This window comes from Mus musculus, chromosome 2, assembly GCF_000001635.26.
Source record: "Mus musculus strain C57BL/6J chromosome 2, GRCm38.p6 C57BL/6J".
NCBI lineage: Eukaryota > Metazoa > Chordata > Mammalia > Rodentia > Muridae > Mus > Mus musculus.
The window spans coordinates 141,328,314-141,351,535 of NC_000068.7; the positions used below are offsets into that span (position 1 = coordinate 141,328,314).

Below are 23,222 nucleotides of genomic sequence, written 5' to 3' on the forward strand. Positions count from 1 at the left end.
GACTGATTCATCAAGTTATTAGATACTTCTCACTTTTAAGAACTGCTTTGTAGACATTTATATTATGTATTTATGAGTTTTTTACACATTGGTTACTGAAAATTATTTCTCATACATGTAACAAACAATTTTATTTTCATTTTTCCGCTAGTTTCTTTTCTATTGTTCTCCTTTTACATACAGATTAACTTTTTTGCCTAGTAATTTTGGTAGTTTTTCTCTCCCTGTGTTTTGTTAGCTGTTTTTATGTAGCCTGGCTTCATATTTGATTTTATTTTGTTTTTCATTTGTTATAATTACTGTCTTTACATACTATTTTGGTTTTTCTGATAACAGAAGACATTGTCTATTTTCCTCAGTTGATTAATTACATTTATTTGCAGATTCAGAGTGGACATGTATACATACATAGGTATGCCTAGAAATCCTAATTCTTATCTGACCTATATTCTTCACCTTTAAATAGTATCTGTACAGCATTACCAACTGGGTGAATTATCTCATTTTTGGAGATTTTCATAATACAATCTTCATTTTATTTAAAATTAATAAATACAGTTTTAATTTTGAAGAAAATTTCAGCATTTAAAAATATTATGGGGTCAGTACAATTTTTTTTCTTTTTCTTTTTTATACACTCCATATTTTATTCCCCTCCCCTGATCTACCCTCTGACTGTTCCACATCCCATATCTCCTCCCCACAACCCTGTCCCTATCCCTCACCCTGCCTGACCACTAAATTCCCTGGGTCCTCCAGTCTCTTGAGGGTTATGTGTATCATCTCTGAATGAACACAGACCCAGAAGTCCTTTACTGTATGTGTATTCTGGGCCTGATATCAGTTGGTGTATGCTGTCTTTTTGATGGTCCAGTGTTTGAGGGATCTTCGAGGTTCAGATTAATTGAGACTGCTGATCTTCCTATAGGATCACTCTTGTCCTCAGCTTCTTTCAGCCTTCCCTAATTCAACAACAGGGGTCAGCTTCTTCTGTCCATTGGTTGGGTGCAAATATCTGCATCTGACTCTTTCAGCTGCTTGTTGGGTCTTTCAAAGTCCTTAGTGATCAGAGAAATGCAAATCAAAACTATTCTACCTTACATGAATGGCTAAGATCAAAACCTCAGGTGACAACACATGTTGGAGAGAATGTGGAGAAAAAGGAACACTCCTTCATTACTGGTGGGATTGCAAACTTTTACAACCACTCTGGAAATCAATCTGAAGGATCGTTAGAAAATTGGAAATAGATCTACCTGAAGACACAGCTATACCACTCTTTGGAACATACCCCACCATGCCACAGGGGCATGTGTTCCACTATGTTCATAGCAGCCTTATTTGTGGTAGCCAGAAGTTGTAAATAACCTAGATGTCCCACGACAGAAGAATGGATGCAGAAAGTGTGTTTCATTTACACAATGGAATAGTACTCAGCTATTAAGAATGAGGACATCCTGAGTTTTGCAGGCAAATGGATGGAACTAGAAAATATCATCCTGAGTGAGGTAATTCAGACCCAAAAGGATGTGCATGGTATGTACTCAGTAATAAGTGGATATTAGCGCTGGGCGGTGGTGGCACACGTCTTTAATCCCAGCACTTGGGAGGCAGAGGCAGGTGGATTTCTGAGTTTGAGGCCAGCTTGGTCTACAAAGTGACTTCCAGGAGTCCAAGTGACACCCCAGTGCCACCACTAGGGAGAGAGAAGAAAGCAATCACAGGTGAGGAGGGATGGAGGGACCTTGGAGGGAAAGTGGATGGGGTGGGAGGGAATGTGTGTGGGAGGGCAAGAGGGTAACTTGATCTGGTACTGGGTGAGGGAAAAGAACTGAAGCCCTGAGAGCCAGCAGAAAGAATGGAAATAGGCAACCTCAAGAAATAGGAGTTTGGGGGTACCCTCTAGAATGCACCAGAGACCTGGGAGGTGAGAGACTCTCAGGACTCAAAGGGAGGGACCTTAGATAAAATGCCTGACAATAGGGAGAGGGAACTTATAGAGTCTACCTCCAGCAGAAAGACAGAACTTCAAGTGAGGGGTGGGGTTGCCATCTCACAGTCACATCTCTGAAACATAATTGTTCCTGTCTGAAAGAAATACAGGGATGGAAATGGAGAGGATCCTGAAGAAAAGAAGGTTCAGTGACAGGCCCAAAGTGGGATCCAGCTCAAGGGGAGGTCCCAAGACCTGACAATATTATTGAGGCTATGGAGCGCTCACAAAATGGGACCTATCATGACTGCCCTCAGTACAACTTTTAAATAAGACTTGTACATGCAAAACTATGTTTTTAAATAAAAATTGAGCTTCTCTTTATGGAATTCTCCCACCACCCTTACTTCTCTTCTTCTTGGCTCCTCTGCTACTCTAACAAAGCTAAGTACAAACAGTCTTCATGAAGCGTCCTGACTCTTAAATTCCATGAGACCCTTATTTGATATGGTGAAAATGGGTAAAGCATTATTCCATCATAGGATCTTGCATACAAACTATACTCAGGAGACTATGATGTCCCCCCCCCCTTTTTTTTAACTTTCTCCTACACCATTGACTCTCAGTGTGGTCCTTTGGTCAGCAGCTTCAGCATCACCTTGGAAGTCGGTACAAAGCATTCCTATCCACCCCACTAGGTGCCCACTAGAAACCACTAGGGGCCAATAGACTGTATTTCAAGAAACCCGTTTAGTGGCTTTCAGTTTGTTAAAGTTTGAGACCCACTCTTCTATATCATAATCAGGTCTTTCTAGAGGCTATGGATTCTTTCGGCTACCAGAATATTTAGATGGCTTGAGATAGACATTGTAGTTTGTGGATAAGTTACCCAAAGAATTTACAAAAGGCACTACTTACTGCATAAAATATCCACTTGACTTTTTTATACCCAAAGTTGTATTGCTAGAAAATATATTGAGTTTTATTGGCAGGTGATTATAGAAGTTTATTTAATACTAACTGCACAAAAGTTTATGCATGAAAATGCTAAAATTCCTTTTAGTAAGGACTTACTTATAAAGCATCATAATTAATGTTTTTGAACATACAAAAACTGGATGCTTACTTAACTTAAAACTTAGTATTTTGTGTGACTAGTTGTAAAGATGATGACTCTGGCTTAGTTGTGGTGAATTGCTCTTTGCAGCTTTGTGAACCAACTCTGCATTATGATCTCAGAAGTACCATCTTGGCAGTTTCTAATTCAAGTCAGTCTTCGGAAAGGCAGCTTGTTTCCAGGGGCTTAGTCCTCAAAGATGGATATAAATCAGTGGATAATTGTGAGAGATCCTTTCAAGTTATACACTCTTCAGGAACTATCAGACATGCAAGTGACAGAGTCATAGATCTCCTATTGGATAAGCTTTAATGATGTTGTTCCCCAGGAGTAGGTGTCTGTATTTACCATCTCATTGGCATAGGTTTGTGGACTTTTTTTTTTCAGACATGCTGAAATCTTACTCAATATACTGTGGACAGATCTAAAAGAGAAAACAATAAGATAATCATTTTTTTCTCCTTTGGGTAGTGTTCCCTAGCCCTTTTGTATATTTTCATATTTCTCTGTCTTTAATTTGGCCAGATTTGACAAGGCAGCAAATTTGGTCTTACCATATGTTATCTATCTAATTGGCTTTTAGTGGCCCCATTTATAAAGAGGAATGAAAATCTCTACTTCATGAGAATATCAAGATTAGCAAGTGGGAAGACCACATTTAAAGTATTTAGAAGGATTGCCACAAAGTTGGTGATTTGCACATAGGTGATTTGCCCTCTTCTTCATCATTTCCTCAGTCTTGGCTATGTTTAGAAACAGACACAAGCACTTCTTGCTTTCTTTATCTGTAGACATCTTGTTCTATAAAGGCCATAGTTACACTGATACTATCACGTAAGTGATTCAGGTGAGGTAATTCCAAAAGGATGATGCTTGGAAATAAAGCACCATTAATCATCATGTGTGTGGGATTCAAGTACAAAAATATGTAGTCAAAGAATTCTAAGTGATCATTACAGAGGTCAACTAATTTGGGAAGGCTGTGTTAAGGCAAGTCATTGCAGGGGCAAGATAAATTCTTTACCTCAAGCATTGCAAGATGACAGCTCTGCAATGAAAGATGAGCTGAAAAGAGAAAAGCAAAACAAAATTGTCTAAGGGTGTGTTATGCAATGAAAAAGTAAGGAGAAATGAACACCATGAACCCAAATAGAATGTTTAGTTTTATGCTTAGTTTTAGTAAATAATAGAAAGTGTTCAAGATCTGTGGATTGCCAAAATGGACTGATTTACAGGTAATGAACTGGGCTGGTGGGAAACGTAGCCAGGCTTGTTTGCATATACTCATCTCGGCTTCTCTCCATCTCCCTCCCTGCTGTTGATGGGAGAAGACAGTTGACACATAGGGTCTTATTACCTACTTTCTGCAAAGACAAGTCAGATAATGACCTTTCGTGGATTCTATGGCTTGTATTAAGGGAGAGAAATTCTAGTTTCTATGACAGACTTTACAGGAATGCCAGGAAGGAGGGTGGGAGAAAAAAAAAATAGAGACAATCCTTTTCAGGCCTAAAAATAGTTATCTCTTGACATCTATGGGGCATCACTTCCAGAACCATCTGTCTATCCCTCCAAATGCTATACACTGTGGAGGTCAGGTCTTTAGTATAAAATGGCATATACTCATGAACATCTTCCTATGTACTGTAAACCACCTCTAGACTATTTATAGTATCCAATAAAATATTAATCTCAATGTTATAATGAGTTACTTTATTTTACTGTGTATGGAACAATTAGAAAAACAATCTGTAATTCCATGTATATATAAATGTTTCTTTTATTATAAATTATTCTGTATCTGAAGTTGAATGATATGGGTGTAGATACATTGACACAGATGGCTACCTGGATTCAAAATACCAGGGTTTGATAGCTAGCAATAGTATCTTCTGAGTAAATGTGTCATTAAGCAGACTATAATTTCACATTTTAGGAGATATAGAAGTATACCGGGGATGAGAGGAGAGTGACAGAAAACTGAGCATAAAGTGACTGTACAGCTTTCTGAGTGTAAAAGAGAAGTCATGAAGGCCCATGACCTGGCAGCAACAGATTCTCAGTCCTAGCGTCCTCTGGGAGGATTTCATTATCTGCCTTTTCTCTTCTTTGTCAAAACTAGGCACAATTTTCCCAACATAGAAATGTTACAATCAGAACCTAGCTCTTCCCCATAATTCCCAAGCTTCTACAGAGGTGAATGCCTCAGAGATCCTGCCTATACTATATAGGGACATTTATTTTCCCAAAGTTTCTTCAAGAATCATCTTGCATGAGATACATTGTTAGTCTCTTGGAAAGAAAGCAAGTCTGCCTATTGGAAAAGGTGCTGATATCTGCTTCCCTCATTGCCCTATGGCTTGTCAGTATTTAGCCAGGCCCTTCCATTCCCTCTAATTCCAACATTTCACATTCATGGTAATGATAGTTTAATATCACTCTTCATTATTATGTACTCTCATGATGCTTAGCTAGAGTGTCTATGATAGACTATTTCTGTTTATGCAATTTTACCAAGTTAGGCAGTGATGGATTAGGATGTAGGTAACGGGTATTCAGAAGGAGGTCTTAGGTTTCATCCCCCTTTTCTGTTTTCTAAGTCTCCATGTATCTCTTTATTCTGTGGATTTAAAGTAGTTCTTTCTCTGATCCTGCTAGCATACTGGCCAGGAACAGACTGTTTTTTGTTTTTTGTTTTTTGTTTTTTGTTTTTTTTTTTTAATGCTTGAGCATCATCTTCATTATCCGTATAGCTTTTGAGTCAAGCTGTTCAACATGACTAACTGTAGTATCTGTAATAGATGTGACTCTGTAGTCTTGGCTTTTAACACTTCTATCCAGTTATGTGATTTGTGTCCTGAGCTTCACTCTGTGTTACTAGCTGTTGTTCAGCTCCTCAGGTAGAGAGCAGGCCTGTAGGACTCAGGATTCCCGAAGTGGGTGAACTCTTTACTTTTGTTCACCCTCTGCATCTCATAATTTGGTTACAGATCCTATGATACACTCAATACTGAGACAGCTTGTCATTTCTATTCTTTATATTTATGATTGGCCATCATAGGTGAGCATTGGTAGTGTTGTGGTTCATTGAATCCTGTGGTTTTCAAACTTAGAAACTGAAAAAGAGGAAAAAAAGTCAAGAAATACTACAGTTTGTGTATTTATAGCAGTTGATACAGAATAGGCATGAAATGAAATTTTCTGTTTCTAATGTACTTGTCAATCATTGAATGGGATAGCTCTTAGAAAAACAATATTCTTAATAATATTTACACATACTCAGTAAATGCTGATATTTTATTTATTTTTTTAATTAGGTATTTTCCTCATTTACATTTTCAGTGCTATCCCAAAGGTCCCCCATACCCACCTCCCCAATCCCCTACCCACCCACTCCCCCTTTTTGGCCCTGGCGTTCCCCTGTACTGGGGCATATAAAGTTTGCAAGTCCAATAGGCCTCTCTTTGCAGTGATGGCCGACTAGGCCATCTTTTGATACATATGCAGCTAAAGACAAGAGCTCCCGGGTACTGGTTAGTTCATATTGTTGTTCCACCTAAAGGGTTGCAGTTCCCTATAGCTCCTTGGGTAATTTCTCTAGCTCCTCCATTAGGGGCCGTGTGACCCATCCAATAGCTGACTGTGATCATCCACTTCTGTGTTTGCTAGGCCCCGGCATAGTCTCACAAGAGAGAGCTATAACTGGGTCCTTTCAGCAAAATCTTGCTAGTGTATGCAATAGTGTTAGCATTTGGAAGCTGATTATGGGATGGATCCCTGCATATGGCAGTCACTGATGGTCCATCCTTTCATCACAGCTCCAAATTTTGTCTCTGTAACTCCTTCTATGGGTGTTTTGTTCCCATTTCTAAGAAAGGGTAAAGTGTCCACACTTTGGTCTTCGTTCTTCTTGAATTTCATGCGTTTGGCAAGTTGTATCTTATATCTTGGGTATCCTAAGTTTCTGGGCTATTATCCACTTATCAGTGAATACATATTGTGCGAGTTCCTTTGTGATTGGGTTACTTCACTCAGGATGATACCCTCCAGGTCCATCCATTTGCCTAGGAATTTCATAAATTCATTTTTTTAATAGCTGAGTAGTATTCCATTGTGTAAATGTATCACATTTTCTGTATCCATTCCTCTGTTGAGGGGCATCTGGGTTCTTTCCAGCTTCTGGCTATAATAAACAAGGCTGCTATGAACATAGTGGAGCATGTGTTCTTCTTACCGGTTGGGACATCTTCTGGATATATGCCCATGAGAGGTATTGCGGGATCCTCCGGTAGTACTATGTCCAATTTTCTGAGGAACCACCAGACTGATTTCCAGAGTGGTTGTACAAGCTTGCAATCCCACCAACAATGGAGGAGTGTTCCCCTTTCTCCATATCCTCGCCAACATCTGCTGTCACCTGAGTTTTTGATCTTAGCCATTCTGACTGGAGTGAAGTGGAATCTCAGTGTTGTTTTGATTTGCATTTCCCTGATGATTAAGGATGTTGAACATTTTTTCAGGTGTTTCTAACTCCACATAAAACCAGAGACACTGAAACGTATAGAGGAGAAAGTAGGGAAAAGCCTTGAAGATATGGGTACAGGGGAAAAATTCCTGAATAGAACAGCAATGGCTTGTGCTGTAAGATCAAGAATCGATAAATGGGACCTCATAAAATTGCAAAGTTTCTGCAAAGCAAAAGACACCGTCAATAAGACAAAAAGGCCACCAACAGATTGGGAAAGGATCTTTACCTATCCCAAATCAGATAGGGGACTAATATCCAATATATATAAAGAACTCAAGAAGGTGGACTCCAGAAAATCAAATAACCCCATTAAAAAATGGGGCTCAGAGCTGAACAAAGAATTCTCACCTGAGGAATACCGAATGCCGATATTTTAAATGTTCACATTTAACTTCCTTCCCTACTGTAGAAACATTTGTTTTATATACTTCCAAGATCATCATTCTTAGGTTTTAAATACATTTTTTAATTTTTTTCAGCTTTGTTACAATATTAATTTGTTACTATCTTAATTTCATTGAATACTTATTTTTTCTGTATCTTATAGTTTTAATATTAAGATATTCCACTGTATTGATCAATAGTACAGAAATTTGTAATCTATTGAAAGAAATTTTAATGTTATAATATTTATGATCCGAGTTGTGACCATTGCTCTTGGCTCGTAACTCCGTCCCAAAGATAAGCCATAGAAACTAGAATTCCTCTTTCATAAAGCAGGTCATAGAAAGTCAAATCTTTACCTGCCTTTGGCTAGTCAGAAAGGAATTCTGTAGCATATCTTATCTGATAGTAGGTCATAAGACTATCATTTCAGAGGGTCCCTGCCCCATGCCCTAGAGGAAGTGGTGCTTCATAGAAGGACCAAAAAGATGATGAGTTACTAAGTTTTCTGACCCAGTCTATTAGTCATACCTGTGCAACTCAGTCTTCATAAAAACCAAAAGGGCAAGATTTAGGAAGCTGAATGCCTAGAAGTTCATGCCCAGAGCAAACAGAGAGGCTCCATGCCATTTCACATATTCTTTACCCTATATATTTCTTTGATGATTTTTTTTTGCAGTATACCTTAAAAAAAGTAATATGTTTCCAAAATTCAATGATATGCTCAAACAAATTAATAGAACCTAAGAACAAGAAATGGGAACCCTGATTGACAGCTAGGTCTAACAGAAGTACAGGTGAGGATATACCTGGGCTGTGACTGACATATACAAGGATCTACAATCCTTCTCTTAGTTATTTTCTATTGTTTTGATGAGACACCATAATCAAGACAACTTATAAAAAGAAAATTTGTGTTTAGGGTTTAGAGTTTAAAAATTCAAAGGCTTAGAGTCCATGATCATCATTGTGGGAAATACAGCCTCTGTGTGCACACATGGCACTAGAACAGAGGGTGAGCAGAACCAGAGGGCCAAGAGAGCTAACTAGGGATGATGTAAACTTTTAAAACCTTGAAGATGTTCTCGTGTGACACACCTCCTCCAACAAGGTGATACCTCCTAGTCCTTGACCAGTAACACAAACTGGGAACTATGTATTCAAATATATGAGACTATGAGGGACATTCTTGTTGATCTAGGATCTGACCTGAGCCCTTGACATTTCTTTTTTGATAAGAACCCTACAGAGAAGCAGGAAAGATCCACCTCATTTTAGGTTCTAGCACGAATTATGAACACTAGAGAGCCAGACTGGGACCATCTTGTTCTCCTCAACTGTCTGTCTCCCTGTGATCCTTTTCTCTGCATTGTGGTTGACCTAGGAGGGTCTAGGCTCTTTAAAGTATGCCATTAGTAACCCAGAGAGGTCATAGTTGGCATAGAACAGGGACAGGAAATCCAAATGACTAAATCTGTTTACATCCCTGTAGCAGGATGGTAAAGCTGCTAGGCAGGAAGTTTAGCTCATGCCTCACAAAGTGAAAACCAAGTTGTGCTGACAGGAACCTGCGAATAAAGATGAGCACTGATAGCTTTGTGTTTCCAGCACTGTTTGTTTTTGGCATCTCGATTCTGCTGATGCAGCAGAGTCTTCCTCTGCTTCACTGGGCTGTATGTCTGTTCCTGGAAGGATAGATGAGTCAGGCATGGGTGGAAGGAAGACATACTGTTCCAAAGTCGTCTTTGCTGTGCAATCAGTCAAAAACCTTCCTTAATATACTCTTCATTGCAGTCTACACAGATGCTCAGAATGAGCAAACTTCTCTGTTGCTTTGCTGAAAACATGAAGCATATCAACCCCTTAATAACTCCATATACGGGGAGCAGGGTGGATGTGGAATAGAGCTCAGGAGACACATCTTGTATTTGAAATCTCAAAGGTCTATTTGAATGCATTCTTTTCCTCTTCTTTATCTTTGAATTATATAAGTTCAGAAACTCAATTTCTTGGTTCCTGCATGGGTGTAGCCTATGGGTGGTGCATCCTCTCCTATTGCATGTCATGTGGACTCCGTGTTTGTGTGTGTGTGTGTGTGTGTGTGTGTGTGTGTGTGTATGTGTGTGTGTGTGTGTGTGTGTGTGTGTGTGTGTGTGTGTGATTACCTCCCCTCGTTGTATTGCACTCAGCTTCCTCCATCCAACTGAATTCATTCTTCCTTTCCTCTCCTGTGTTGTATGCCTATGTTCTTACTCTCACCCTCAGTGGATTTTTTTTGGAAGATTGAAATAGTCCCCCCACACACACTCTTGTAATAAAAGATCTTTCTTACTTACATCTCTTCCTATTTTTCTCAGTATAAATAAAGTTTTTATTATGTAGAGCTGATTTCTACATTATTTTTTCTTTAGTGTGCCCTGACCTTGACTTTTGCCTCCTTTATTAGATTTCAATGATAAATCTATTTCTTCTGTATGTCTGACTAACTTGTCAACCAATGGCTTCTCATGACATCCTTGGCTCTGATGACTTTCTAGAATGTTGCCCAGATTGCCTGACAGTATTTTACTTAACCTGAAGTATTTATTATAAAGGACATGACTTGGGATTTAAAAACCAAAAGTATTACATAGAATAGGAAAGATGAGAAAAGCATGACACCCCCTCTCTCCGGCTGCTGCCCTACCTTCCACCAACTATCATTGTTTCAACTCTTCTTTAGGTTTTTATGAAGTTATCCATCAATAGGCATGACAGACTGAATAATTTGCTTTTAAACTCAGTCCCCAACCTCCTATTTCTCTTGGAGAAACTGAGTAGACTGCAAGTCTTCACTCCCTAATTGCATGATCAGGTCTCTAGGCAACTATCTTGAAGCTGTGTCTGGGTCCAGAGTTACTGCATTATGATAACCTCCAGAATAGTTCAAGGCTTACAACAAGTAACAAGGGTTCGTTCTCTTATGCTTATCACTCAGGGAATTGTAAACATTTGGAACTCCATAGCAGGAACAAAAATATCAGAGACCCAGTTATCACTATCTTTATTCCATCACAGTTTTACAGTTTTGAAATCTGAAATGCCACAACTGCCATTGTCCCTATTTTCTGCCCTAACACTCTTCTGACCCTGAGCTAATGAGTATGTCTGTAAAGCATATATCCCCCTACTCTTCACCTCCTTCTTCTTCTATTTGCTTTCATAATCTGGTCAATATGAAATATCATATCAGGGCTTCTTGCATCTCTTGATTTGGCCAATGGGCATTTGTCAAAAAGTACAAAGAAGCACAAGGAAATGTGTTTTCTTCTTTCATGCTTTTGACTTGTGAATAGTATAGTGCCCCTCCTGCTATCCTTGAAGAATGTCACCATTCTGGTGTCAGTTATTCCCCTATATTTTTGCCAGTAGTCACACTAATAAACATTTCAAATTACTCAGTTTGAAAATGACATCTGTTTTTTTAGTAGGCCTCTAATATACCTAGTTGTTGATCATATTTGTTTGGGTTTTTAAGTTTCATTTCAAATGAATTCATTTTAAGATGTAACACTGAATCATAAATCAATATTTGAGTGCTCTGTATCTTAGAATCACTTTTGGGGAAAAAATCTAGAGTATCTAAATGGAACGTTTTTTAACTTCTATATTACCTTTCAACATGTGATGAATCCCCAGAGTAGCAATTTCTAAGAGAACCTAATCATCAATGCTGATATAGAACAGAAAAGTAATGGGGGTTACTGAAGGTCTCCAGCAGCTAAAGAAGACTTACCAGTAACAACTTTATCATGGCCTTGGCCATGACCCGAGTACAGAAGACCTTCATCCCAACCCACAACTCCACTTAGTTGAAATTTTAATGCTGTGCTCCACAGTGTCTGAGATTAAGGTCAGCTTGCAAGTCCCAAACAGCCAGTAAAACAGGCAGCACCTCTAGCCCTCACAACAGTTCTTTGACCTTGTCTGTCATTTTCTCCTCTTACGTTCACTCAACTGTAACTTTCAGTAGTGTCATTCTTTCTTGGGCTTTTGTAGGAAATGAAGAGTGAAGGGCTTGCCAGCACGCATTTGATACCTAGGGGGAAGGAAGTATTTACAGGCATTTCTGCTTGTTGGTCAGAGCACATGGGATTCAAAGGTTCACTATGTCAGACAAAGCTGTTGTGAAACCTGGCTTTCTTCCTTTTTGACTTTATTAAAAATGTCACAATCCACATTGATTCGTAAGTTATTTGTTTATAATGTTGTTATATGTGGAGTGCACCATATCCACATAGAGAAAAATCTCCAATTATAAAAGATTTGTTTTACATGAAAGCACTTTAAACCTGTGAGTTTGTTTGGATGGTGCCATGGTTACATCTCTCTCCACCCCCACCTCTCTGTTAACACAGCACCTTTTTAAAATATCCATTAAAATTGCTGTGAAAATGACTTAGTTATAACTGAAGAGTTTTTAGTTTACTGAATTGTCTATATTGAAGAATTTTTTTAATAGCCATAAGACAAAGAGGGACATTTCTGAGGGTGCTCTGTTGGTCTTTGCATCTGACCTTTTTTTTTTTTTTCATTTCTTCTTATTTTTCTAACAAGCAGAATATTACATAAGTCCAGAAGTCCCTTTCCCTTTGGAGAGATTTACTTTCAAGACTTCAGTCAATAACCTGAACGCAGCACCATTTAATTATACCCACCATACTTATGTTTCACATTATTTTAGTATATAATTCTCCAACTCCTTCCAGAACATAATAGAATAAATGCCACATTAAGCAGAATCATACACATAGCAGCAGTCCAAATAGAGTAATGATAGCAGTGACAACATATCTATGCATGCTTTTGAGCCCTGCAGGCATACATTTTTCACAACCTGCTTTAATAAGGGTTCAACCTCTTCTCTAGCCCACCACCCACTAGAGGTAGTAGGGGGAAAAAGTTGACTAGGATATGGAGAAAGTGTATCTGTCTAGAAATAGTACTTTGGGGCAATTCTAATGTTTGTTGTTCTCAGTCCATTCCACTAGCAAACTCCAAACACAAATCAGCAGTTGTAGTCTAGTCACTCGGCAGACTTCACACACAAATCAGCAAGAGCAGTTAAATCCAGAAGAAACCACAAGGATCACCAATCACTTCGAAAGTCCGTGGAAGTGGCAAGAAGCCACAGGAATCTCAAGACAGGTTCTTTGGTGAGTTACTCTTTATGAAGTTACCACAAGTGAAACTCAGCAACATAAGGTAACACCAACCAATACATGTGTGTTATCAGTGAAGGTTAATTTGGTGGAGTGAGGCAAAGCAATACTCAAGCTCCCGTTGTCTGTAGAGTCATATTTATATTCCTTCTAAATACCATGTATCCTTTCACATGTATGGTATAGCAAAACATCCTTTACCTGTGTTGGCTTCAGCAAAATGTTCACTCACATGTCTGCTTTAGCAAACCATTCTTTCACCTGATTGTCCCAGCAAAATATCATTATAACCTAAGGGAGTCTCCAAAGAAACCAGAAATCCTTATTTTAGAGCCCACCCACACAGATGACTTCTGGAATTCTATCAGAAATGTTCTTTCCTGAGTACAAGTCCTACCAGCATCTTAAATCCAACATGATCAAATCAATGGACTGTTTTCCTGCCTGCAGGATAAAACTATAACCCACTGGACTGCCTGTGTCTGTCATATAGTTACTCACAATCAACAAATGTCATATCGGTATGTACCTAGGACTGTTCATCCATGTGTGTGTGTGTGTGTGTGTGTGTGTGTGAGTGTGTGTGTGTGTGTGTGTGTGTGTGTGTGTGCACATACATGTATGCACACATACATACATACATACACACACACACACACACTTTAAGAAATTTTCTATTAATATATGGAAATACTTATAACAGTGGGAGTAGAAACCAGGATCATGTGACTTCTAGGCCCACATTCTGCCACCAAGGTACTTGTCTATCCTTGATTCTAGTTTAGTTGGAGACAGGCTTTCATAAGTTAGCCATGCTGGTCTCAAACTTGCTGTCTAGCCAGGAGAAGTTTTGAATTTATGATTCTCCTGCCCCAACTCTCTGTAGAACTGGTATTATAATGGTAGGACTTGTCCCCCTTCCTGATTTTCCCTCTACAAACTTCCTATCCCATCTTCTCTTCCCCCTGCTTCTATGAGGGTGCTACCCCCACCCCCTACCTCTGAAACATTTCCCTACACTGGGACATTGAGCCTTCATAGAACCAAGGGCCTCCCCTCCCACTGATGCCTGATAAGGCAATCCATGTGGTTGGTGGTTTAGTCCCTGGGAGCTCTGGGGATGTTCATTGGTTGATATTGTTGTTCTTCCTATGGGGTTGCAAACCCCTTCTGCTCCTTCAGTCCCCTAACTCCTCCATTGGGATCCCTGTGCTCAGTGTGATGGTTGGCTGCAAGCATCTGCATCTTTATTGGTCAGGCTCTGCCACATCCTCTCAGGAGACAGCTATATCAGGCTCCTATCATCAAGCACTTCTTGGCATCAGCAATAGTGACTGGGTTTGGTGGCTGCATATGAGTTGGATCCCCAGGTGGAACAGTCTCTGGATTGGCTTTCCTTCAGTGTCTGCTCCACTCTTTGTCCCTGTATTTCCTTTAGACAGGAGCAATTCTGGGTTAAAAGTTTGAGAAGGGTGGGTGGCCCCATTCTCAACTGTGGGCCATGCCTAACCACTGGATATGGTTTCTACAGTTTTTAGCTCCCCTTTGTTGGGTATTTTGGCTAATTCATCCCCATTGGGTCCTGGGAGCCTCTTGCTTCCCTGACGTCTGGGACTTCCTAGTGGCTATCTCCATTAGAAAGCTAAAAAAATTTTTTACTGGCACTGAGAATTTTATACAATGTGTTTTGATCTTACTCCCTCTCTTCCAACAGGTCCCATATCCACCCTCCCTTTGCCACATGTCCAACTGTGTTCTTTGGAGTATTGTCAACTTATGAGGGGACTAGACACTTAAAGAAAAGTGTTTGTCCATCTCCCATGGCTATCTATAACCAATAACCTCTTGGTTTGTGCTGAGTGAGTCTTTGTTCCCACATACATTCTCCATGTTGGAATTTGGTCTGACTCAATGCTTATGAAGGTCTGATACATGCTGTCACAACTGATATGAGTTCATACATGCAGCTATGATATCACGACATGTCTGGAAGATCTACTGCCTTTGGCTCTTGTGCTCTTTTCACCCTGTCTTTGGCAATGATCCCTGAGCTTTAGGAGGAAGAGGTGTGGTCTGGATGTCCCATGGATGGCTAACATCTTACAGTCTCTATTGTCTATACTTTGGCCTGTCATAGGAGTCTGTGTTACTAACTAGCTACTGGAAATAGATGTTCTCTGATGAAGGACGGCAGATGCGTTGACTTGGGAGTAGTACGATAAATCATTATGTGTTCATTTCCTAATGTATCTATTTAGCCAAATAATAGTAGTATGATCTCTCCTCAGGGTTATGACCTATCTAGTTATAAATTCTTGGACAGCTATGGTGCAGGGTATGGTTCTTATGTTGTAGGATATACCTTAATTTCAATAAGAAGATGGTTAGTTACTCTCATGGTTGTTTTGATAATTCCAAATCACATACTGCCTCCTCTCTCACCTTCAGACTGTCAGAACACTGACTCCTTACTTCCTGTTTCTTTCTTCATTTAGGTTGTAAATGACTCAATTGCACATGCGTCATTGCTTTATGCTTCTCCACTCAGTATAAACTTCCTTTCTGAAAACAATTTTATTAGTCTGGTCCCTTGTTCTTGATAAACTTGTTGTTTTGTCAACTGTACACTTCAGTTCCTTCCATCTGATTTTCAGTTGCTTTGATAACACACTGTTTTTGTTGGTTGCCCTTGGCTGGAAAGTATACTGTTTATCAATGTGTTCTATTCATGATTATCTGGCAGTTCAGGCATAAGATTTAATGCAATTGATGTCTCCTATTTACTAATGGATATTACATCATCATTATTTAGAAAATTTGCAGCTGAATTGGCATCTGATTAAGCGTACGTGATTGAGGTTAAGAGCCTGTGACTGTCTGGAGAATACTTGTTTGTAGTGTGCGCTGTGCAGTGTGTCTGCTATCTGTGGGTTGCAGCTGCCTTTCCATTCTGCTAATTGTCTGCACTCTCCGCGGTTAAGTGGCCATTGACATGTTCAACTTCAGCGTTTCTTCCTACATACTAAAGGAAAAAAACGTTTACTTTGCCGCGATGAGCTGATGAAATGTAAATAAAAAGGAAGCCAAGACCATTTTTATGTAGTTAGATAAGGGAGTATGACACAAATATGCTTAACTCCCTATAAGCAGAATAGTTTTTAAATCAAATACATTATTTTACATTTAAGGAACCAAGGAATTGGTATAGTTACAGTCCATTGAGCCCAAAGAACAACACTCAAAAGTAGGTCTAGTTACAGTTTAATAAACTGGAGTCTTTGGGGTGTTCATCTTTAAGCTCATCTACTAATTCTCATGGTGTTCCCAACTAAAACGTTTGTGAGTGGATACAGTGCAGTACTTGGCTAGGTTTTTGGCCAGTGAGTTACAAGAAGTAGTAGAAGCTTCCTTTATGTACTCAAGCTTCTCCTCTCTCAGTGCTAACAGTCACTTCTGTGTCAGTCTCAGACCCAGAGTGAAGGCAGCACAGAGCAAAGAGTGAAGCCAACCCTTGCTAGCTATGTGAGAACAATGAGGTGTGAGAGGGCTCGTCTGCACTGCCTAGCCTGGTCTCTCCTGACAGGTATGATAAGTGTGATTCTAGCTCTGTGCACCCTTGGCAGGGAGAGCTTCTGTGGGCTGCTTGACCTCACTCCTTTCAGTTCTCTGACATAGAAAATGAGTGTATTATTTAAATGCTGACCTCCAATGCTTATTCTAAAGGCCAGATTAGCATTATTGCGTTCTTGAATAAAGTCATATACATGCATATAAAATGGCATTTGTCATTTATCCATCAATGACTATCAATCATCTAGATCCCTGTTTATCTTTTGGCGCTTGTTTGGGGGTCAGGTCTTGATATATATCCCAGGTTGGTTGAGATTTCACTATGTAACCAAGACCAAAATGAACTCAGTAGAAATTTAGAGGGTCTTTTGTCTTATAGTGCTTCATCCTGGCTTTTTCTTTTTAACCTTACAGGTCCTTCACACACACACACACACACACACACACACACACACACACACACTCACACACATACACACACACACACATACACACACACACACACATATTGGTTTCTGGTTTTGTGTTTCTGTGATATTTCTGTATATGCAAATGCATCTGTGTGTGCTACTTGTGCCATTTTCCTTGGCCCCTTTTATTGTGTTTGTTCTTTAATCTTATCCAGTTTGTTCGCTTTTGTTTTATCTTGCCTGACTATTGTTTAGATGCCTATTTGTTTTTCAAGGAGAGAGAAAGGGTGTATGTAGATCCATGAGGGATAAGAGGTAGGAAGGATCTGAGAGGAGTTAACGAAAGGGAAACTTTAATCAGCAATATAGTGTATGGGGAAAATCCATTCTCATTAAAAGAAAAATAGAAAAGATATATATATATATATATATATATACACACTTTGTTGTGTATGTGTTTTAATAATCATTATAAATTCTATTTTCATTACTAAAAATGTCTCAAGCTATGTTGAAAAAAACAAATTCACTATCCCCTTTGCCACTCTCATATGAAAATATTACTTTTAATAGACATTCATTTTAGTTGTCAAGGCCTGGTGAGATGGGTCACTGGATGAAAACATTTGCTATACAGCCCTTCTGACTTAAATGCCATTCCCAGAAGCCCCAAGAGAAGGATGCGATTCTGCCTCTGAGTGTTGTTCCATGACCTCTACACAGGTACATGCTCTCTCTCTCACACATTCACACACACACACACACACACACACACACACACACACACACACCAATATTCTATACAAACAGTTCCAAGTCTGTGGCTAAATTTCAATATTAACTTTTGCTGCTAGGAATCAGATTGAAATGTAAGCAAAAATCTGCCCTCACGCTCTACAAAACAAACAAACACCCTCCACAGTGCTGTATGCCCAATTGTAATAATATCTACTGTTACCCTTTTTATGGACTATAAATACAGCTCAATGGTATTTTTATACATAATGTTTTTAGCATTTTGGTCTTGCTACCGTTTGAATATTTTACTCGCTCCTTTTGGTTCTAATGACTTTAGTGTAAGTTAAAGAAACCATATTTTACATGATTTGTCAGTTTCCTTTCCTGTTTGACTAAACCAATAGGCGTTTACTTTGACACAGTTTTATGTTTTGTTTCATCTTTTGTTTTGTGTGTGTGTGTGTGTGTGTGTGTTTGCTGTTTCAAGTACAATTTTTTAAAACTTATTACAAAAATCATGTTTATTTGTAATTTCTAGCAAGGGCTACATCTTTCACATATTCTAACATACTGTAGAGCAGGAATGATGTTTTATTAGATATTTTCTTTACATTTTAAATGTTATCCCCTTTCCAGGTTTCCCCTCTGAAAAACACCCTCCCCCTATTCCTTCCCTCCCCCCCCCCATTCTGCTCACCAACCCACCAATTCCTGCTTCCTGGCCCTGGCATTCCCTCACACTGGGTCATAGAGCCTTCACAGGATCAAGGGTCTCTCCTCCCATTGATAAACAAATAGGCCATTCTCTGCTACATATGTACCTGGAGCCATGAATCCCACCATGTGTATGTACTCTTTGGTTGGTAGTTTAGTCCCTGGGAGCTCTGGGGGTACTGGTTAATTCATATTGATGTTTCTCCTATGGGGCTGCAAACCCCTTCAGCTCTTTAGGTCCTTTCTCTAGTTCCTTCATTGGGGACCCTATGCTCAGTCCAATGGATGACCGTGAGCATCCACTTCTATATTTGTCGGGCACTGGCAGAACCCAGGACAGCTATATCAGGCTCATGTCAGCAAGCTTTTGTTGGCATCCACAATAGTGTCTGGGTTTGGTGTTTGTACATGGGATGGATCTCCAGGTGGGGCCATCTCTGGATGGCCATTCCTTCAGTCTCTATTCCATACTTTTTCTCTGGATCTCCTTCCATGGGTGTTTTATTCCCCCTTCTAAGAAGTTTCGAATTATCCACACTTTGGTCTTCCTTCTTCTTGAGTTTCATGTCGTTTGTGAATTGTATCTTGGGTATTCCAAGCTTCTGGGCTAATATCCACTTATCAGTGAGTGTATATCACATGTGGTCTTTTGTGATTGGGGTACTTCACTCACGATGATATCCTCCAGATACATCCATTTGCCTAAGAATTTCATAAATTCATTGTTTTTAATAACTGAGTAGTACTCCATTGTGTAAATGTACCACAATTTCTGTATCCATTCCTCTGTTGAGGGACATCTGGGTTCTTTCCAGCTTCTGGCTATTATAAATAAGGCTGCTATGAACATAGTAGAGCATGTGTCCTTATTACATGTTGGAGGATCTTCTGGGTATATGCCCAGGAGTAGTATTGCTGGGTCGTCAGATAGTACTATGTTCAATTTTCTGAGGAACAGTCAAACTGATTTCCAGAGTGGTTGTACCAGCTTGCAATCCCACCAGCAATGAAGTAGTGTTCCTCCTTCTCCACATTTTTGCCAGCATCTTTAATAAGGAGAGCTACAGAGAATTCTTCAGAGACTAGTGTCACAATGTATACTGTTGTTCCTGGGAAGGAAGGTAAAAGCTCCATGAAGGAAATATTGGTGGCATGGGATGACAAATGTCCATGCTTGTTAAGATCCAGGAGATAGATAAGAATAGGAGCTATGGGATAAAGAGAGACATTGCAGGAATGGAAAGGCTATGGAGAAGGAGGGAGGGAAGGAGGGAGGGAGGGAGAGAGAGAGAGAGAGAAAGACAGACAGACAGACACACAGACACAGACACAGACACATAGACAGAGAGAGAGGATGAAAAGCTAAGGAAGCGAGAACCAGAAAGGGTGAGAGCTGGGCAGGGCTTCTTGCCTCCAGGGAGGCTCACGCCCTTGGAAAGCCTGCAGCTGCCCCTAACCGGAGGAAGGTTGTTCTCAGCATTACCCCTGGCAGAGAAGTGTTTTCAAAAATCACTCAGAAATCTTTCAGAGGGCAGTCATGATAGATCCCTTTTTGTGAGCACTCCATAGCCTCAGTAATAGTGTCAGGCCTTGGAACCTCCCCTTGAGCTGGATCCCACTTTGGGCCTGTCACTGGACCTTCTTTTCCTCAGGCTCCTCTCCATTTCTATACCTGTAATTCTTTCAGACAAGAACAATTATGGGTCAGAGATATGACTGTGGGATGCCAACCCCATTTTCACTTGATAACCTGTCTTTCTGCTGGAGGTGGGCTCTATAAGTTCCCTCTCCTACTATTGGGCATTTCATCTAAGGTCCCTCCCTTTGAATCCTGGGAGTCTCTCACCTCCCATGTCTCTGGTGCATCCTGGGGGTCCCCCAATCTCCTGTTTCCTGAGGTTGCTATATACACATATAGCTTTAATTTTTTACATTTAAAAATTAAATCGGAAGCTTTACTTTCAATTCACAAGCCAATATTGTTGGAGTGCTAAGGACAATTGGATCCAGTTAAGATTCAGTCTGTTGTTGTTTCTCAAGAAGTCCAAAGAGAAGTTGTAGCTGTTCATGGGTTAAAGCACAGACGTGCATATTGCTATCACATATGGGTGACCCAAGTGTGTCCCTAACATGGCTACTTTCCTGTCTTAGTTATATTTTTGGAAACCCAAAAAAACTGGCTTCCATTAGCATAAGTCCTGTAAGAACAATATTTGGGGTCTGATTTCTACCCAGTCTTGTGCTGTGGTACTCCTGAGAACAGCAGCTGGTGGGCACCTCTGGCTTGCCCTTACTGTCTCCTTCTGAAGCAGAGTTCACTAAAGAGCCTGGCTTCTCAGTACAATGCCAACTTGACATCCATGCAGTACTGCAAAAAAAGAAAAGCATGAATAGTGGACAGCACATTGGCTTAAAGCAAATCATTTACCAAAGAATTTTGCAAAACTTTTCATCTCCAAACTATTCACTTAATTAGCTCATCAATGTAAAGTTTGACCGCATTCATGAAAAAGTCAACATTCTCATTATGAAAACTGACAGAATTCTGACACTGTCCATTTATGCTCTTTTCTTGAAAGTCATCTAAACTTAGATATATGCAGATCACATGCTTTTCATGTGGTGCAATACTGGCTCAGAGAGTGTTTTGAAGCCTGGGTTGTTTTAATGAGAAAAACTAATTATATATCTCAAAGGAAGGGAAGGTGTTTGTAGAAAAAAAATCCATTTGTGTTGTGGGACTGATTGCACACTACTAACACTTATTTATAAATTATAATGTAGATGGCTCTTGGCTGACTCCGAGTATGGTCGCATTTGGAATTCTTGTTGCAAGCGAGTATTCCTTTATGAAATGTGAATGTATGGTTGAACAAAGGCATTCTGTTCTATCTGCTTATAAGTGCTTTATAAGTGCTGTGATAGCTCTTCATTTTTTTTTGATATGTCTGAATGTCTTCTTCTTTCCAAACTTGGTAATTTTCAGGAGTCTAATAATAACTGAAAACCGTTTTTAAAAAGCTGCCAGGAGAGCCCACTTTTCTGTCTGATTTAACTAATGTAGCTATTAGATTTAATCTGTTTAGTTGGGGAAAAAATTAGTTTGTGACTGCAAATGGCTGTCTGCATTAATTACATCCAAATGAACAGAACCATTTTTAGAATTGTTTTTATTTCTATCAATTTTTTTCTTTGCTTGGCTAAATATTTCCCTATCAGTATCAGTTAAGAGTCACAGAGAAGTTCTGAGACCCCTGTAGAGTGTTTCCTATACATATTTATAATGAGTCTTCGGTTGGAAATTCTAGAATTCATGAGGCTAGAGACAGGGAGGTCTGAAGTTCACTGGGTCAAGCAGGGCAGACAGGAAGCTGACCATGACGGGTATTCAGCACAATGTTGCCCTCTTGAGTCCAAGGTCATTTTTCCTATCAAAGTCTTGAAGATGGACATAGGAGGCCCTCCCAGATAATCAAAGATAAGTTTTGCTTAGAATCAACTGGTTGTAGATATTAGTTCTATCCACAAAACATCTTCACAATATCTAAGTCACTGTGGAATTGAATGACCAAAAATTATAGCCTAGTCAAACTAGGATATCTAGCTATTATATCTTCCTTGCCGTCTCCAAGAATCCTCATTGAGTGACCTGATAAAGTTACTTCTGTGTGCTCACTCAGTATCTGCTACGATGCCTATCTTAGAATTTATATAGAAAAAAAAATTACATTAGAAAAATGTATTTGTATGGTCCTCATACTGTGCTCTTGAGATCCCAGAGTATAAACCAATCATTCTTAGGTTCTTTAGTGCCTGTTATGACAGGAAGCATATAGTCGATCAATAGGACAGCATTCTTTCCTGTACCACACCATGTCCTTTATCATACAGTTGACGGAAATTAAAAGCCTAGTTTCCTACTTTACCTATACCCACCACTATTGAATAACATGGTTTCTGGTCTTTAATTCCAATTCCACAACATAGCTGGCTGTATTATGGACATCTACCAAACACTATCTATTTTCCTCATCTAAAAGGCATGAAGAATAAGTAAGATTATTTCTGGCTCTGAAGGGGCCTGAGTATATATAGGAAGACAGAGAAATGTCAGTGATAAGGAACAGTTGAGGATATGTACATGGAAGGTTAAGTCGAGGTGGGGATGGGGAGGGTCTAGGAGAGAATCATCACACTAGAATTATGAAAATAATTTTAACTAAGAAGAATGGATGGAATGTCCTCCTGGTAAACATGGAGTAGACAAATTTTTGTCCTGAGTATACACACAGGAGGCTAAAATCAATGTGTATCCTACAAGTCTAGCTTTAGAAATTAAGAGTGAGTGCTGGAACAGAAAGCAAAATACTTGTACTTTGCATAGCAGCTATAAGAATGTGTTCTCTTTTTCTTCCTGTATGTATAGTCATAGAAAGTCTGGTATTTATATCCAGGTTAAAAAAAAAAAAGCCAGTGCATTCTTTTCTCCAGAAACAACATAACCTCAGTGTATAAGTTCCAGAAGCCTAGAGGTAAACGGTCCTCTTCTTGGTGTTTATAGGAAACCTCATTCCAATGACTTGCTGTGGTATAGGCCAATCCACTGGAAGAACTCACGGTACCTGAT

General features: G+C 39.5%; 1 protein-coding gene across 12 annotated transcripts in view; it reads left to right on the forward strand.

Moving 5' to 3' along the window:
* The window catches only part of Macrod2 (mono-ADP ribosylhydrolase 2), a 1,997,664-nt gene that overhangs the window by 933,011 nt on the left and 1,041,431 nt on the right, over window positions 1-23,222 (forward strand). The gene's annotated exons all lie outside the window — the stretch shown is intronic.